Here is a 20,563-nt window from a genome sequence, read left to right on the forward strand (position 1 = left end):
CCTTGTCTCAGTGTGGTCGACTTCTTCGCTCATGAATCATATGTATAGTTGATTACAACTTCATGGAAGCTGACTTCCATTAATCAGATTCTAACTCAAGGTCCTCACAGGTCGCTCAAGCCAAAGCAAGCTGACAATCTTTGGATCAATAAATTAATGCTTCATTGGAGGTAACATAGGCTCAACAAAATAATCTCTATTCACTTAACAATGCGAATGTTGAAATAAAAACCTTATCAGAAATATAAAACAGTTGATTTGGGGGGGTCTATGGATAAAAGCTTTACATGAATAATTGGCTTTTTTCTTCAAGAGGTTTTTCATGCCTGTCTAATCATATACAATGAGGAAATCAGTCAGCAGAAACACATTATTCTGCCATGTCCATTTTGGACTGCAAACTCACCCACTGTATCAAGAAGAACCTTTGTCCACACGCAACTGCTTCCTCCTGGTAAAACCAAGGTTGCTAAAAGCAAAAGGATTTAAGACGAGGGTAGGTTTGAAAAAGGGAGTTTTGTAGCATGAATGAGAAAAGGATGAATAAAGTTGAGTTATTGTCAGCTCACTCACATTGTCCTTTCAGAACAGAGGACCACAGAAGCTGTAAGTTGAGATTCAAAGGGTCTGAAGTTCATTATCAAATCCATCACTCATTGGCAGTGTGAGATTAAATCTTTTAACCACCCTGAGCCTCAGGGTCATCATATTGGAAATGAAAGGGTTAAATGTCAGTGACCATGTAAGGCAAAAACTTCATAGCTTCAAGGAAGTGTTCACCCCAAACACCATCTCATCCCTCATCCATGATAAATGCACACATCCTAGTGTTTTTATGTTTTGTTTTGTTTTCACAGAAAAACTTACACGACCAGATAAACTAGTTTGGGAAAATCCTCCTCCCGAAGTGAGAGTTCTCAGGTCACAGTAAAAGACTGGGCAAACACACCATCATGTAATTTTCCAACCTCTGTGGAGTGCTCACTTTGTTTCAGGTACTCTGTTGCATAAGGACGTTTTCATAGAGTTAATATTGCACACTGAATGCTCCCTTTACCCTTTGCCCTTCCCTGCTAGTGCCCTCTGCTCCCCTTGACAATTATACCTCTATTTACATGTCATAAAATAGTCACTATGTTTGAGACAACCTAGTGGGTAGCACATGGCTTCAAATCCACTCCTTTGTGACCTTTTCTGAGAGCCTTTATCCACTTATGTGTCTTCCAACACAGCACACACTTCCTCATGTTTTCCAAAAGACAGACCACAAGCAATATAAGCAAGGTGATAGGAAAGCTATTTTTGACTGAATCCCCCCACCTCATCTGTTTTATCCATACGTGAAGTTCCTAGTGAAATACAATGACACCCTTGACTTTCAGGAATGTATGGGTGTCAATGCTCTGTCAATCAGGAAATCACCAGTGGTCCGGAGGATAGTGTAGTTATACACTAAATTCAAGGAAATTACTGTTTTTATGAATATTTTCCTAGATTTAAATATACATTTTTTAAGCATTTGTGAATTATTGTTGTTGTTGCTGTTAAACCCTGAAGCGTATGTAAGGATGAGACATAGATTTGACAACCCCATCTCTAGTTACATAACCAGAGGGATTTGATATCAGGAAGTAGATTTTTTTCTCTTAATGGAAGAAAGTATTTTAAAAATTGAAAATCCCAGTGGTTCTACACCTGCCTGAAAGCTAGGGCTCCTGACACCACACCTCAGTTCCTGACTGTTGGCCACAGTACCTCGGGTATATCCCTTGAGCGGTCTGGATTGTCTACACAGAAAAGGACAAACCATGGCTATAGCAGCTGACATTTGGTGTCAGTCTGAGCCGTTCTGCTGCTGCTCTTCCCACAGTTTGGGCTTGAACCTAAAGAAAATAACTTGCCAATAAGAGTGTGTGGAGGGTCACTGCCAGTGTCGAGAACTGATCTGCAAACCTGGCAGAACTGAGTAGGGTGGAGCAATTAAATCAGCAAATCTGCCTGAATTTGATGGCATTGACTTTGTTTCTAGGGTGTTTGCTCTGGTTGCCCTTCCCGTTGCTATGACATAATGGCTGACAAGCAGCAACTCAGTGAAGAGTTGTTCTGGCTCCCAGTTTGAGAGGACACATTCCAACATGGTGGGGAAAGCATGGTGAAAACACCAGGAGGTTGGCTACCAGCAATACTCCACAGTCAGGAAGCAGAGAGCAAACAGCATGTGAGAACTGGCTATGAAAAACTAAATCCGGACTTCCTCTAGCAAGGCTCATCTTGAGAAGGATCTACAAACATCTCAAACAGCACTGCCTCCTAGAGAGACAGTATGTAAGCACATGGGCTTGTAGACATTGGCCATTCATACCACAGCAGGGATGGATATCTGAGACTGAATTACCCACAGAATGGTTATTTCTTCTTTAGCATCAAAAGTCTCACAATATTTGTGGGAACTATCATTTATGTTCTCCTTCTTTGCCACTTTCCTAGTGTCATAACCATGTTCAGCCTTTAAATTCAGTGAGAAAATTCCTTTGGAGTTGAAGTTATTTCGACTTTTAGGACTTTGTAAATAACCCAACTCTAAAAGCAGGAAGAGGGGGTCTGAACAGTAGCAAACTGCAGACAGCTCATTCCTCACCTGATTGGTCTTATGAGAATATATATTTACTTATTTAATACAAATGATAATATATCTATATTAGATTATATTTAGTTTTAAACTTATACCTAAAAACATAAAATTATACATTTTAAGGATTTCCCACTTGGTATTTGGAGATATGGATATATTATATACCTTTTTCAATATTTATTATTATTACTTTTCTTTAAGTATGTTTTAATCTACATGGATGAGAGTGCAGATACCCCCCAGAGACCAGAAGAAGGCATCCGATTTTTTGGAGCTGGAGTTGCAGGGAGAGGTGAGATGTGGGTGCTGGGCACCAAACTCGAGTCCTCTGGAAGAGTAGAATGTGCCTTTTACTGCTGAGCCATCTCTTCAGGCCACATTGTGTAATTCTAAAATCAGGCTAAACATACCTATCTCCTCACACATTTAGTATTTGTGGTGAGGACATTGAAAATAATTTCTTTCAATTTTTGAAACATAGAGGATATGGTCATTATTTATAACCACCCCACTGTGTGGTCGCACACCAGAGCTCCTAGCAGAAGTTCAGTCAATCATCCTGCCTGCCCTGCTACACTCCCACATCCAATGGCCACTTGTCTCTGGTCAGCTTTTGTCATTCCTGGACACGAATTCTTTGTATAACAACGGATTTCCTTCTTTCAGCCCCGTTAAACTGGTATGGGGTGGGGGCCAACAAGTCACGGTCAAGAGCTGAACTTGGCACTTTTCTTAGAAACTTGGCTTTTTAATTTTTTTTTGCTTTGTTCCTTTCACTATCCCTGAAGATGAGCAGCACGGTTGCTCTTATCCCAGTTTACGAATCAGGAAATTCTCAAAACTTAAATAACTTTGCATTCATAAGGCTAAAACCTAACGGTTACAAGGTTGTGGCTTCTGATTCAGGCCTGTGACTTTTGCACAGTTCCTACAGTGCTTACAAAGTTTCAACTATAGTTACCTATACAGCACCTAATGTATATTAAGTTCTTAGTAAATGTGGCCTGAACACATGGCTGCTACAAGACTAAGGAGGGGATCTACAAAATTTTGGGGGGAATTCTAAAGTATGTACCACACAGATCGGCATGTCCTCAAAGATACCCCAGAGGACAGATACTATTGCCATCTCTGTTTCCATCTTACAACCATGAAATAGGCACTTGTTTTGAAACATGAATTTTTGAGATGTTTACCTAAGTACTTACTGGGATCTTATTTTAAGCCAAGCATGATGAAAGTTTATTACATAATTGTCCTATTTAATCTTCACAAGGATCATCTGGCAGCATCAAATTTTTACCATTTTACTGAAAATTATATTTAAAGAATTTAAGCAGTTATCAACTGGGACAGTCAGTAGCCAGGTTAGGGCCAATCTCTTAGCACCTTGATGCTTTCCCACTTCAGAAGCAGGAGTCTGTTTTATCCATGTTTATCAGTCTCCTCTGCAAAGTGAGTCTCCTCTACAAAGGTCTTTCTGCTTAGAGCACATTGCCTGCCTGCTCACTTAGGAATTCAATTAAAAGCTGAAGCAGATTAATAATTGAATGTTGTCAAAATCATTGTTTTATAATAAATGGTCCACAAATCATGTACTCAATAAAAATAAGACAAAATTCAAAACTGGTTTTTCGGAAATTCTTTTCATGAAAAGAAACCATGTTTTCTTCTTGTCCCTTGCTGTGCATACCTCTTTGACTGTGCGCAGACCATAATGATGCCAGGGAGCTTCTGCAGGACCCAGACCACTGCTGGCAGAGTATACGCATGCAGAGAATACATTTATCTTGAAGTGAGGGTAAGCACCCCACAGATTCTGTGCACAGTTTGTACACAGCCGAGGAGAAAGCAACACCCTTGAGAGTGAGGGTAAGATCTTAGGCACTGACAGACGGCCATGTGTGTGGATGCTCAAGTACACTGGCAGCTGGCAGAGTCTTTGGAGTAATTCTTTAGTTTTCAACAAGTCTGCGCATCTCTCCTCTTGAAAATGAAATGGAGATATGTGAGGCTTTTTTAAATGTAGCCTGAATCTTATGGTAAGTTTTTGTGGAAATTTAATGACACTATCAGAGACAGTTTTGTCACATCCCCAAGAATCTAAAAGCAGGGCCTGAGTACTACCAAAACTCCCAGTCACAGAATTTCAGTAAAAAAAAGTGAGTCACAGGGTATTGATAGGTAGCAGTGAAGAGGCAACCAAGTCACTCCACATTGTGATTCCATCACTGTGTAGACAAATACAGGAGCCACTGAGATGGCCTCCGGATAAAGGCCACCAAGCCTGACAATCTGAGTTCAATCCTTGTAACCCACAAGATGTAAGGAGAGAAATGAGTCTAGAAAGTTGTCCTGAGACCTCCACACATGCACTGTGGCCTGTGTGAATTCACTCACATGTAAATAAACAATTTTTTCTTAATTCTAGTTTTCGTATATGACAAAATTATAATTGAATTCTTCAAATACTTATTAATAATCTGTTTTATATTTCAAGTTATGTAGGTCTTATTTTTAATGAGGAAATGAAGAATATTTGGTTCCTATTGTCTTATAATTCACAACCAACAGGGATAAATATGTGACAGAAAAGGTAGAGTAGAAAAATAGTAACACACTATGAGAGACTTTAGGGCTGAGAAAGAGCACGTCCAGGGAACAGGCATAGATAGTTGTAGGAAATGCTAGGAACAGAGCCCTCTGTTCACATACAAAGCAAACATATGCACGGGTGCACCTTGGTCAGGATTCAGCCTGGTGGGGTACTTCCTGTGTTAAGACTACTTCACCAGGGCCAGCATGTCCTTTCTTAGAGTTCTCTTCCGTTCCCCTTTCCTCTTTCCTCCCTTCCTCTCTTTATCCCAATTTCTTTGGACTTTTCTTACCCCTGATTATATTTCTTGCAGAGGTTACAAGTTTCTTCTTTCATCACAGCTTGTGCTCCCCCTGGTGACAGAACTCCTGAATTCCAACCATCTGCTGATGGTTCAGACTCAGTATCCTTTGTTCTGTTGTCTGAGCTCTATTCCCATGTGTCAGATTCTGCTTGGCTATCCCACTTAAACCCAGTATGTTCACAATCATGTTGCTAAAATATGCTCTCCTCCTGACATACTGCCCTGCCAGTGATGTCGTTGGCCACCAAGTGAACAAAGACAGGAGCCTGATTGATACAGCGCCTCATCTCACTCATTTACCGCTCAGAGTCAATGAAGCCTATGGATTTCAGTCCATCCGTGAGTCCTCGGTTCTACCCTTCCTTGTCACTGCAGTGATGCACTGTTGCCTGGTGTGCACCCTGACTCATCTTGTCTGTATCTGTCTTCCTGCTGTAAGGTGAGACTTCAGATGGTTTCAGATCAAACTGTTCCTAGCCAACATTTATCCTGAAGGGCGTGAGAAGTCACAGGAGCATGGCATACCAGCTAGCTTAACGCATCAGGCTCTTGCCCATCTCCCTAGAGTCAATCCTTGGGCCTCCTCAGAACCTGCCTCTGCTCCATCATGCTTTTGTCTCACACTTGAAGCACCCTGTACTGATGATGTCTGACAGCCTAGATTTCTGTCTCAGATTAGTTGGATTCCAGTCTATGTTCTATTATTTTAAATGTTTGATTCTTATGTTTTAATTATGTATGTCTTTGTGTAGCTATGCTTTGTGTGCAGGTGCTCACAGAGGCTGGAAAAGGGATTCTGAATCCATCCCTGGAATTAAAGTTACAAGTGATGTGAGCCACCACCCTATGTGGGTGCTGGAAAGAGAACTCAGCTCTCTGCATGAGTTATCTTAACTTCTGAGCCGTTTCTCCAATCCTTCATGGTAGTATTTTAGATACATTATTTTTCAGCAGAGAAAACTGGGATCTTGAGAGAATAAATTTTTAAAAACTCAATAATTTTATAAGATGGTACATTTGTGTTATTATTTCAGTAAAATTTTCACATTAAATTATAAAATGACTATATTAAAAGTTGGATTCATCCAACCAAAACCATGAATATACATATTATCATGATAGCCCTAATTAGAGAAACTCCAGGAATCAAAAAACAGCACAAGTTGATGATGTACAGCACTTGAGGCTCTCAGTCCATATTTATGAAATCCTAAAAAAATATGTGACAGAAATGCTGAAATATTCAATGCTTGCAGCATCTATAAGGGCTTTGCATATGGGACCACATCCAAGGTTCTCTCTTTTCACATAGCTACTAGGATCAGTATGGACAAAGGGAAAAGGTAAAACAAAAACGGGAACAAAATCAAAAGCTGAGATGTCTAGGTATGTTAATAATGTGAAAGGAGATCAAATCTACTGTGTAATAACTAGTGTATATTAAACTTCATGCCAATGATTCAACATTTTAAAATAATTTTTAAGGTCCATTTATGTATTATACAAGTCATGGAAAGGTTGTCTCAGAACCTGCTTTTCCTTAGCCAAGAGACATGATCTGAGAAGCCAAAAGCTTTCTTGGCTTTGGATCAGTTGACTAATGTGGCGTTCAGTTCTACACAGCGTAAACACTGCACTGGGGAGAGGAAACAAATACCAGGCTGGCACTGAAGCTCATCACTGCCAACAGAAGGCATCAGACCAGGGCTGGAAAGCAGCTCCAGGCAGTGGGTGAGCAGGCAACACGTGAGCAGTGGCCAGAGTACTCCATGTAAGGACAGGGCTTTGTGCTCAGCTGCTATGGGCTATCTCCATTTTGGAGGACAGGGCAGTTTACCATGACCTTGTGGCAGGAATCCAAAATGTTCACAAAGGACACATCAACCAGAGAAGATCTTAGGCCCATTCTGCTTGGCTCCTCTATTTGACAAACTAGAAAGATGTCTATTCTGTAGTATAGCTTAGAAGCCTGATTTCAGATGTATACCCTGTCTATCCTGAATACCACATGTACCCATTTTAAATTTTTTGATTAATGAGGAACTTACAGCCACTATACAGTATTATCTCAGGAGTAGAGACTTGGAATATACATTCAAATATTTTTCTCCATCTTTCCAAGCTACTTTCAAAGATATAAGTAGTCTGTCAATAGTGAAAAGGCTATTCACTGATAGACTTTAGATAAACCCAGATAGCTCTGTGGTGGTCTTCTAGTGGATAAAGTGGACAGGCTCAATGCACATCATACTGCATATTCACTTGAGCACCCTCCCATTAGATCCCAGGAAATTAGAGAAATATGAGAAGCCTTCAAGGAACCTCTTTAGATCTTTGGCTTTCTCCTGCTCAGCCTGGTAGCTGTCACAGCATGCTTTCTGAGCTCTGAGGCACCCTGAGAGCATGTACTTCATACTGTGGCCATCAGTGTCCTTGTGAAGACCATTAATCATCCCTTTTGTGGGATGCAGTGAGACTTATATTATGCATACACATTCACCTCCCAGCAACGCAGGAATATAGGGAATTCTGAGTCTTCTAGAACAAGTTTTAGGTTTTATTCCAACATGACACAGGAGTGTCTTAGTTAGAGTTTCTATTATCTATTGAAGAGACACCATGACCATAACAACTCTTATAAAGAAAATATTTAATTGGGGTGACTCACTTACAGTTTTAGAGGTTAATTCATAATCATCATGGCGGGGAACATGGCAGTGTGCAGACAGACCTGGTGCTGGCTACATCTTGATCAAAAGGCAACAGGAAATGATCTGGGACATGGGGTGCTATCTTGAGCATATACAAGACTTCAAAGCCCGCCCCATAGTGAGCACTTCCTCCAATAAGGCCACACCTCCCAATAGTACCACTCCCTATGAGATTATGGGGGCCAATTACATTAAAACTACCAAAAGGAGCATGTGGACAATTCTTTCCCTTTCTTCTATAGTCATAGAATAATCAGAAAAACACATTATATGACTTCTCCCCTACAGTATGTTGTTCCTGGAAGAGAGATACATTTCATAGCAACTCCTCATTGACTGGAAGGAGTGAAAATATTCTTAGGTTTCTGCAGCTTTCCCTTAGTCCAGCCCTTATACAGGCCATTTTACCCCAAATAAATATTGACCTAAGACTTACTAAGGAATGTGTCCTTCTAAAACAAAATATTACAGCTTGATCTATGATTCCTGAGAAGTGACATTCTGTAAATGGATGCTCAGGTAAATCCCGCTGGAAGCCTTCTGAGTTGGTTTCTGTTTGAACCTCTCTACCATGCTTATGCCACTTCATGAAGTATCTTTTAGGATCGAACATCCTTATCTTGCCTGCTCCTCCTCTGCTTCAGTGTAAGGAGTGAGAGCAACTTTCTAACCAAATGTCACCATCATCAAGTAGACTTGCCTTATAGCATGTCATGAAGTACATTATACCCAAGGAAGCATTGTTGTTAATGACAAACCAACAGTGAAAAACTTGGAGTATAAAAGAATAAAGAGAGCCTGGAGAGATGGCTCAATGGTTAGGAGCACTGACTGTTCTTCCAAAGCATCCAGGTTCAAGTCCCAGTACCCACATGGAAGTTTACAACTGTCCATAACTGCAGTTCCAGGGGATCTGACACGTTCATACAAACATGCATGCAGGCAAAACCCCAATGTACAATAAATTTAAAAAGGAATAAAGATCCAGGATATTATTGCTTTATTTAAAATGAAAATTCCATTTTCATATGTGTGTATGTGGAGTGTACCTGTGTATATGGACATATTTTACGTCTGTGTGTGTGTGTGTGTGATGCACGAGCACCTGTGTGTACATGCATGGTAGAGCCCAAGGTCTGTGTTCAGAATCATCCTCGGTTTGCTCTTTTATCTTACTCCATGAGGCAAGATTTCTCAGTCAAACCCAGAGCTTACCAATGTGGCTAGTCTTGACAGCCAGCTTGCTCTGTAAATCCCTGTCGCTGCCTTCTGAGGCTGGAATTATAGGCCAGCCTCCATGCCCTCCCACCATGAGCTGTGTAGATCTGAACTTTAGTTCTCATGATTGTGGGACAAGTTCTTTAACAACTGAGCCCTCTCCCCAACCCTGCTACTGCTTTAGAACTGTCCTCATTGGCAGCCTGGTAAAGCTCTCCTTATAACAGTGAGGAAATGCTAACCAGAGAAGGGAAGTAGCTAGCTAGTGGAAGAGCCTTGGGGACCACAGATTGCCCTCAGTATCAAAGCTGTGTTTCTTAAATTACATCACAACATTGAATCATGACCAGTGACATCCTATCCATTAGGCAATTTGGCAAACAATACAAAGAATGAGTCATTGGATTCTCTGGGTTAGAAGAGGAGTCACACAGGCCCCTGCTTCACCACCTTCTGTTTTGCTACCCCTTTGTTGCTTTAGGCGGTGCTTTGACTCTCAAACATGGTAGTCACAGTATTGTACATAAATATTCTATTAGTCTATTAATTGTGTGTGTGTGTGCACACGCACGTGCATGCATGCACATGGGTGTGTGCATATGTGTGTGTGTAACAATTTGAATCAGTTTCCCAGAGCCCAATGTTTCTAACTGATAAATAATTTTTAATCATATAGTGTCTGTATGGTGGTGTGAAGACCAGATATCAACATTGTATGTCACCCACCTGTTGTGAATTATCAGTTGAAGATGTGCTAAATTTTTTATGCTGTGGAACATTTGTTTAATGATGCAAAGTTATATTTCATTCTTTTATGCTGCATTTGTTCAACTTTATGAAGCTGTGATGTTTGCCTGTCTAAAACACCTGATTGATCTAATAAAGTGTTGAACATCCAATGGCAAGGCAGGAGAGGGATAGGCAAGGCTGCCAGGCAGAGAGAATAAATATAAAGAGGAAAAGAGAAGAGAGAGGAGCAAGAAAAGGAGAAGAGGAGGGTGCTGGGGGCCAGCCACTGAGCTGCACAGTAGACATGGAATAAGTAGGAAAGAAAAGATATACAGAAGTAGAGAAAGGTAAAAGCCCAGAGGCAAAAGGTAGATGGGATAATGTACCTTAAGCAAACCTGGCTAGAAATAAGCCAAGCTAAGGCCAGGCATTCATAAGAAAGAATAATCCCCTGCGTGATTATTTGGGAGCTAGATGGTGGCCCCTGCCCCAAAGAGTAAAGAGTGAAAAATGAAATGAAAAGCGCCCACCATCACATTCCACCCTAGCTTTCACAACAGGAAGCTGAGCCTGAAGCCCTCGGTCCAAGCAGACTGGCTGGCCAGTGAACGCCATCTCATCTCTGCCTCTCCAACGTGGGTTTGCAGACATGTCTCAAGCACATTCATGTTTCATGCTGCACGACAAGCACTTCCAGACTGAGTCATCTTTCCATCCCTCAAATTTGTTTGTTGAAATGGAGACCCAGAGGACAAGAGGTCCTGCCTGTCTGAAGCAGAAGGTAGGCTCTAATCCATACACACACTCCTTTTTAGTTCAAATCCATGCATGGACAATGAGCTCAAAACACACGTCAATGAAGTTCCAAGGCCATCTGCTGGGGAGCCACCATATGTCAGGAGCTCAGCCAGCAGAGGCAGAGGTGTCCTCCTCAGAGTTCCTGTAAGTTCTTTCATTCTTCATACTTCCTCTAGCCCTATAGTTTTCTAAACGCCAAAAGCACCTTCAGGTGACAGGCACAGTTAGTGTCCTACAGTTTACTTTCTATATCAAGTCCCTAAACCCTCTAAGGAGGTGGTTTTTAACCTACAGGTCTCAACTCCTTTGGGGGGTCACATATCAGATATCTTGCATATCAGACATTTACATTATGATTCATAACAGTAGTAAAATTATAGTTACAAAGCAGCAATGAAATATTTTTCTGGTTGGGGGTCACCACAGCATGAGAAACTGTATTAAAGGGTCGCAGTGTTAGGAAGGCTGAGAACCTCTGCTCTAAGGGCAGGAATCATGAATGCTCATGTTCCAACACTACTCTACCCCCAGTGTCTAACGCACTTCACATGGTACAAGTTCAACATTCAATACATGTGTGTTGTTGTTTTGATTCTTGCCTTGCTGAATAACAAAGTCTTTGCAATTTCTTTGCATGTTTCCTTGATTTTTCTTACAGTTCTGGCACTCAATGAAAGCCCCCGAGATCCAGGGAAATACAGAGGATTGGCTATCCTCCTGTGAGCCTCACTAAACTGCTTAGCCTGTGAAAACCATGTCAGTTACAACCGTGTACATGACAATCCTCTGGGTACTTAATGAATGTTGAATATTTATCCTAATTTCCTAGATACTAACTGGAACTCTCTCAAAAGAGGTTTTCTCAGACTATTCCCAAATCTGCTAGATCCTCCCTCATATGACTAGAATTATCTCAAAGAATCTGGAAAAACATCAATTCCTTGTCATTAAAATCTGACTCACAGAGATGCTCAAGTCACCAAGAAGCAGGACAGTTCAGAAGGAAGAGGGGGCGTAGTGACCCAGGAAGTCCCTATGAAGGTCACAAAGTCTCACAAAACATCAAAGTGGAGAGGCAATTTCCCTTAGCTATCATGGAGGGACTGCATCTTTAAACTCTTCTTTGATGCAGCTGACCTGATCCTTCCTTTCTTCTTTGTTATATGTCCTAAAGATATGGTAATACAAACCATAGAACTCATCATCCATTCTTTATTATTCTTGACATTTTAGATGAACTAGCTTGATCAAATTTCTCCTTTTCCTTTTGCCTCAAGCAATGAATACATTCTAATTGTGATAAAAAAAAATAAGCAAGTGAGGATGGAAGAAGTGGCTTAGAAGTTGAGAACCCTTTCTGCTGCTCTTCAGAGGACTCTGGTTTGGTTCCCAGCACCTCCATCAAGCAGCTCACAACCACCTGTGACTCTCATTCCAGGAGATCTGAAGCCCTGTTGTGGCCTCTTTGGACACCAGTACTCATGTGGTGCACACACAGACAAAACACACACACGCACACACACACAAGTGTGTAAACAGTTTCAAAGACATCTTTCCCTATGTGCCCAAAGTTCCTCCCTTCCCCCACATGAAATGCTATAAAAGATTCATTGTACTTCATTCCTTTGTTTCTCTTGTGCAATGTATACACATATCATATATAACCATAAAACATTTCCAGGACCAGAGTTGTTCTGCATTTTATGATATTTTGTTTCTCTTTGAGGATTTCTATTATTAATGCAGATTTGACTTGCTGTGTTAATAGTTTCATGGTTGGTCACCAGGTGGCTGTGATCATTTTACTCTGTTTTTACTAGTATACATTCAATTCCTGTCTAAGTTCTTGATGCCACACAACGTCAGAGTTAAAAGGAATGTTTACAGTCTTCATAGTTAGCTTGAAAAATATATGAGTCATTTCTGGAGTCATTTGTGTGTGTGTGTGTGTGTGTGTGTGTGTGTGTGTGTGTGTGTGTGTGTGCAATGTCCTTGGATGACAGAAGAGTGCATCATACATCCTGGACTGGAGTTATAAGTGGTTGTGAGCAGGCTGGTATGGGTGCTAGGAACCCAACTCAGGCCCTCTGCAAGGGCAATAAGCCTTCTTTAACCACTGAGCCTCTCAACAGATTTTTCTGAATACTTCTAATATGAAAGGCCTCATTTAAGTGCTGATGGAACTACCAACTACAACAGTCATGGTCCCTACCCTCATGCAATCTATGCTCTAACCAAGGACAGCAAAGGATATGTTATAAACAAACACAGGTGAGGTACTGATGCCGTGAAATGAAGACAGCCACAGAGGAGACTTTAGCTTATATTGAATGGCTACGGGGAGCATCCTGACCAGGAGACTTTACAGCTGAAACCTGGAGGAAATTCTGTCATGATATACATGTCTGTAATCAGTAGTATTCCAAGCTGAAGAAAAGCTAAAGGTGTCACGTTCCGCCATCTTGGGCTTAGTTATTCTGTCTGTGCACTGCTTGTTCACACACTTTCTCTAAGTCTCCACTAAGATATTAGTTCTTTCCCTCATGCAGAAGAGCTTGATATATTATGTTGATCACTAAAATAATCATTCTTTGACTTTTTGTATTGCAAATATTTTCTTGTAGTTTTTTAAAATATTAATTTCACTTACTGCCCCTATTTTGTTTTTCTTTGTGAATTTAGTTTGGCGTTTCTTGTGAAACAGTGGCCATAATCCTTTGTGTCCCTCTGGTATCCATGAGGGATCTCCGACTTAGATTTTATCCCAGGAAACTGTTGGACCCACCAGCAGCTGTCTGGGTCTCCTACACAAACCTCACAGATAGAGACTGCAAATAATGTGGTTGTTTTCCTTTGGGCAATGAAGAAATGATGTTTGGATGGATTCACTGGGGTTCCCAGAAAACTTCAGGATGGGTGTATTTCTGGCCCAATCTCTGGGTGCTTTGGAAATGGTATAGAGGATGGATTACTCTCCCCTCGCTTATAGGCAAAATTCCACAGAAGTGCACCATGTTAATACAGCATGTACTGAGGAATTGATTACTGAAATCTGTGGATGGCTGAGAGTCAAGGACTTGGTTTCAGATACAATCTTCCTTGGTGTATGATAGAGCTGGTATGCATTAGCTTTCAAATAAATCTCTGGGTGTTATTTATTAGGTATCTCTAAAATTGGAAGCATCAATACAGTTTTCCCAAAAAAATCTATAGTCCTTGGATCAAAAAATTAATCCATGAGTTTCTAGGGTGAGACCTTATAACACTTTCAAAGCTTATGGATAACCACAGCACCCACCCATGCTTGGGAAGCCTGAAAGCAAGCGTCGGGCTCACGCTGCACAGACCTTTTTGCCACATCTGTTCTTTCCTGAAGAGCTTCCACATCCTTGATTGTTATGAGTCACTTACTCATTTTTATATAAACTCCAAGTGGCAAAGTTGTATTAAAATAACCAAGTACATGTGTTTAGCCACACTCTCCTGACAATGAAATATTGTTTGCCCCATAAGGATTCAAGAGTCTCCTGAGATCATTCATCGGCACACTGCCTGTGAACGTGGTGACTTTATCATTGAATGTGGGACATTTTAACTTGTCTTTTTAAAATGTATTTCTACTACTTTGTTATTTTCGCAGAAGAGGGAATTGTTTTCTACTTTCTCTTCATAACATCCAACAGGGTTAAGAACAATATTGGAAACACAAAAGTGGTTTATAAACATATGCCATTTGACCTCATACTCCTCAAATCATGAAACATAAGCCATTGTTGTCTTTTAAGAGCAGTGGATAATTAAATTCTCTACTTACCATCCATGAGAGAAGACATGTCAATGTGCAATATAAGGACATGGTGGTATTTATTAAACTATTAAAAGGACTTCAAACTGACATGTTTAGGAAACAACATACATATAAAAATTCAAATCCTGTAATACATAAAGTGATTTTGTTCTGAAAGATCAGATTTGAGAGGGAGTGATAGATGCAGGAGACGTGCAGAGGGGGGTTCCAGGCCACTTCTTTGTTTTTATGACCCCACAAAATTCACTGTAGGAGTATGTCATTCCAACCCCAATCTAGGACAGAAAAACACTGTCCTTTGACCTAAACTCCAGACAACTGCAAACCAAGTTTATGATTCTTTCAGGAATCTGTGATTCACTTTAGAGAAATGAAAGGCCAACACATGCTGTCAGGCCTTCTGACACATAGCAGCCCACACTTCAGACCTCCATCTGAGAAACCCTGATTTACAGAATTCATCCTTGGGACAGCAGGATGACTTCTTAACTCCCTCATCTCTCTCTCTCTCTCTCTCTCTCTCTCTCTCTCTCTCTCTCTCTCTCTCTCTCACACACACACACACACACACACACACAATGAGACCCCCACCAATACTGACAAAAACATCAATGTACACATTTATATTTTCTTTTCCTCTTGACTTTCTAAAGATGCTATATTTGCATCACTTAGGTCTGGATGCCATTGTGCAGCTAAAATAATAGAGTCACAGGAAGAAGGAAGGACCCTCTTATGATTTCTGCTCTAGCGTTCTAGTGCATGGAGTCAAGGCTTAATTTTCACTTAAATCCCCTTCATTGCTTAGCAGCATCTGCTGTGTTATCCTGTTTTTTCTTTACGACTTCTGGAGAACTCTCCATGAATGAGTCACATGTTTTCTAATTCCTGCCTCAGGCTCTACTTCTAAGGGATCTGTGCTCATAAAATGTTAAAAGGGGACTTTTAAGAATTCTGCTACACAGTATGTGACTGGCTATAGTACCAACCTCTGGTTGGATTAGTATTTTGTTTTCTATGAAAATATTACTACAAGGGATAGACTTCATGGCCAAGGCAAGAACAGCACATTCACTCACATTTCAACAATCTCAGAATTAATCAAATGCACCTGCTCTTTTCTTCTCTTCAAAATTTGCATTCTATGTTCTAGGTCAGGGGCATTTTTCTAGGAAACTCTAGACTACTGTCAGTTAAGAATATCTTTCCAGCCTGGCCTATTGACCAGTGTTGCTTGTCCCTCATGGAGCCTCACTTTACAGTGAGCCTCGCCAGCCACTTGTGATCAATTATAAACACAGGAGAAATATGGAGACTTCTCAGATGTTTCTTAACCTGTAGAACCTAGAATTCTGACACATAACATGGTATAATTTTAAATTAAAAACAGGTGAGTGTGTATGCATGCTAATGAACTGGAAGATTTACTATTTATCATGTGATTCCTACTAAGGATTTCTGTAAAATATAGAGACTAGGCACTATTTTTGTGCAGGTAGGCAGCTGTTCTTCATCCCTCCACTCTGCCCAGCTGTTCCCTGGCATTGTTCTAAAGTGACGTTAGTGATCATAGGATTGTGTGCGCTTGGAGACATACGCTGTGCCACATCCACTTTCTAATTCCTTAAGCAAAAATGCTCAGGCAGTACAGAAAGAGTCCCACACCTTCTCAGGTGCTGGATGATGCTGTGCCAACTGAGACTAGGCTCTGGAGCCCAACTTTTCTACCTACTCTTGTTGTTCATTCTCAATACAGCCCTCAGTTTCCTCTACACTGGACTATTTTGCCTCTCCTATGGAGAGCCGTCACTCTGTCCTGCCATGTAGGCTGCTCCCCTTTCCTGGAACAGATTCCCTGCAGCCTGAGTATGTCACATGTCACATGTCACAGTGCACTGGAGCCCTTGGTTGGCTTACAAAGCGTTGCCTGACTTCATCTCTTGTTGATGTTCTTTTCAATTGGATCCCACAAAACTTCAAAACCACAGAAATGTTGTCATCTCCTCTGGGACAGAAGTCTGCCTTAGACGCTTTGAGTTAGAGATTAGTGACACAGTGCCTAGAGCATAGTTGACATTCAATAAATGTTTCTAGAGCTGTTACAGTTGATATCCTGTGGTGGGAGTGAGCCAATAAGAAAAAAAAGACTTTTATTATCACCTTCAGTCCAGAACTGCATGCAAGAGATGGGAGAAAAGCAGTTTGAGCCTGGGGCCATTGATTGGCAGTTAATGTAGATTTATTAATTGTATTTTATGTGTTTGTTTTGCCTGCATATATGTCTGTACACCATGTCATGACTGGTGCCCACAGAGTCCAAAAGAGGTCATTGGAATTGAGTTATGGATGGTTGTAAGCTGCTATGTGGTGCTGAGAATTGAACCTGGTCTTCTGCAAGAATACCCACCACCACTGAACCATCTTCCCAGTGGCAGTTAATGTAAAGAAACTTTAAAATATGCTTTAGTCCATGAGAAGTATAAGATACTCTTAACTTGGAAGGCCACAGTGTTGTACTTTGTAAGGTGTTTTGATGTTGTTCTGACTAAATTCCTCATAGTAGAACTGGTTGACATTTCAGAAGAAAAGGATTCAGTTTGTAGTAAAGCTAATGCTTTGAAAATTGGAAGGATGTTTGTCATCCAGTGTTGGAGATAGCTCACTTCTCCATGGTGTCTTTCCTCAGACAGCAGCACTGGCTGGAATCTCTCTCCTCTTCAACGGACTCACACTCTGTCTGTCAGAAGTGATGGCACTTTAGAAGCTGACTGGTGAGCAGCCAGTGGTGTGAAGAGGATGAGATCTCACTAAGTATGAGTAGGAAAAGAATACATGAGAAACACAGGCTCAGAGAGAGGCCTAGCCATGTGGACACCTCAGGAACTCATCACAGTTGAAATGTCAGGAGGCAGGACAAATCAAATCAAAGAACTCTTGCTTAATTCATAGGCATTTCAGCTAAAGGAGCAACACCAAAACTATAAAGACAAATTTAGACTTGCAGCCCAGGCAGTCTGGTTTGTACTTTGTCATCTTAAAGCAATATATTTACTCTAATCTCAACTTAAGCTTTATGAAAACTGCCTAAACCCTGCGAATACTGGGCTCTGGGTGGACAGAGGGTGAGTCAACTGGACTAGGAACAGTGACTTCCCCACCTGCACTACAATGGCCAGTTAAGAAATAGGAACAGCATGAAAAAGTAGCCTTCTAGACTAGTCTCTAGGAAAGGAACAAATGCTATGATTTGATACCACTCTGTCAGAAGGTGGCTTCAAGCACATCTGGTGCCCCCAAATGTGAGTCTGCATCTCAGCTGATAGACGTGTATGTGGCTTCGCTCCATTCACTGAATCTCTCTCAGTTTCCATTTCAGCTGAAAGGTAAGTGTTTGCATAAAACGTTCCTTCACTTTCTCCTAAAACAATATTTTTAGAGACTGTGTCTTCATAATACAGTTGTTTCTAATAAGTAAAAATCTTAGTTGTAAATACTTTTAGCTTAGGCTTTTGGAGGTAGAAAGTGTCCATGTTCCTCCCAATTAGACTGATTCAAGGCAGTATGTTGTCATCATCCTCAGGAGCCGAATTGTGGACTTTATGAAGTATCTTTACCACCTTTCAGATGTACCCTTGAATGAACAATACAAAATCTTTTTTTAAAAGTGGGGCCCTGTAGAGATGACTCAGTGGTTAAGAACACTTGCCAATCTTGCAGAGGACCCAGGTTCAGTTTCTACAATAAAGCCCTCACAACCATTGTTTTCCAGTTCCAGGGAATCTGATGTCCTCTTCTGGACTCCATGGTCACTGCCTGTACAGGTCGTGCACATAAACTCATATAGGCACATATACATACACAAAAATCAGAATGAAAGGAAAATGAATTTGTAAAATATGTTTACTCTCAGTGAACATGTCCTCTGCTTCTTGTTAGTGGTAATATAATTAATATAGAGTACTTGCTATATGTCTGGAGTGTTTAAAGGTCTAAAGGATTTAATCTTCACAGAATCCTTAGGAGATTGGTGCTAAGAGTGCTGAAATTTTACAGATAGAGAAATCAAGGCTCACCTAGTCTCCACTTTAACTCACAGGAAACTGTGACTGATTAGTAGTGAAGCCAGGGTGGTCTGCTTTTCTCTAGTCAGACTTGGAACCTAGCTCATAATGTACAGAATTTCAACAGTCCAGAATTATATTTATGATTAGATAAAAAGAGTTTTAGTGTTTTATCATTTTCATAAGTCTGCCACTGCTATTTTCTGCAATACGTCAAGCACTTTGACATTTGAACACTTTCCTAAGACCTTTCAACAAGCAGAGCTGTTCACTGTGTGAGTCCCAGTTCACTCCAGCCTGCCTCCCCTTCTTCAGCTCTAAGACATCTGCTGAAGTACAGGATAGATACACTCTGTACAGGGGCCCTCTGCCCCTCTTTCACCCTTTCCAAATCCCCAAGTCATTTGCATATTATGTAGAATTTTACTATATTCTTGTTTCTAGTCTGTTTCTGTTTTTCCCATCTCTTCATTGCCTCTGATCATTCAACAAACATTTATTCAGCATGTGCTGGATGCCAGCCACCATTAAAGCTCTGGAGAGGTGAAAAGTGAAACGGTACATACCTGCCCTTGAGCCTATAACTAATTAATAGGACTCATGGGACAGAGATAGCATGCTTCCAAAAGACCTTTGTGATGTTTAGAAGAATTCACCCTTGAATGTGATCTCGCAGAAGAGTTTTAGCTTCTTCTTTATCATTTTATGAGCGTCAAGTGTTTGTTTTGTCATTTTAAACAATTAGATGCCCTCTAAAATGTCTTGAGTGCCTTTTGGTTCTGCTCCGGACATGCCAGCATTCCTGGATTCATGCTGAATGTGATTTTAAGAAACTGCCTTCCAGAGGCACGCAGTTTCTACCTAAGGTCAAAGTTGTGCTGCCCAGGCTTTCCTGTCACTTAGAGGTTACATTTTCTGACTTCTTTGAGTTCTTCTGGCCACCAGTGAACATCTTTCCTGAGGTATTTTCTCTACTAGCTTAGTTGTGTCTGGTTGTTTTGCAAGCACAGATCATAGCTTTTATAGAATAGATTATGCTGTCTTTTGTTTTCCTGGGAACCTTGTACATGATAGACAAACCTCCCACTAACCTTAGCCCACATGATATTGTTATTTCTGCTATTTAGGTCATAACAGACACTTTCTTCCTTAACTGATACAATATATCCCTTGAAAATTGTAAATCCAGGCTGGTGAGATGGCTCACATGTTAAAATATGTATATATGTGAAATGATTAAATAGAGCTATTTATAAATTCAGAGTCATATATATACAGGTACAAACATATTTTTCACATATTTCTTTACTTTTATTGCCAGGAAAATGTCCTATATCTCTTAATAAACCAAGAGGAAAAAATGAAAAGAAAGACTGAGGCAATATATATTTAGGGAAAGCCAAAATTATCAGGAGCAAATAAACAGAAAAGAAGTTTATAAACATGTAACCTGGGATGGTGATTTCCAAGGCTTGTCCTTCCTTCCTTCCTTCCTTCCTTCCTCCCTCCCTCCCTCCCTCTCTCCCTCCCTCCCTCCCTTCCTTCCTTTCTTCCTTTCTTCCAAAAATACTATTAGATGCCAGAAATTGAGAGAGAGAAAGAGCAGCTCATTTCAAAGAGATTTAAGTGGAAATGCTCTTTTTCTAGTCATCTGGTGCTCCACTCTGCAGCCTGGCACGTAGTAGGGGAAGCCTAAACCTGTTCTC

Source organism: Onychomys torridus, chromosome 7 (assembly GCF_903995425.1).
Source record: "Onychomys torridus chromosome 7, mOncTor1.1, whole genome shotgun sequence".
Taxonomy (NCBI): Eukaryota; Metazoa; Chordata; class Mammalia; order Rodentia; family Cricetidae; genus Onychomys; species Onychomys torridus.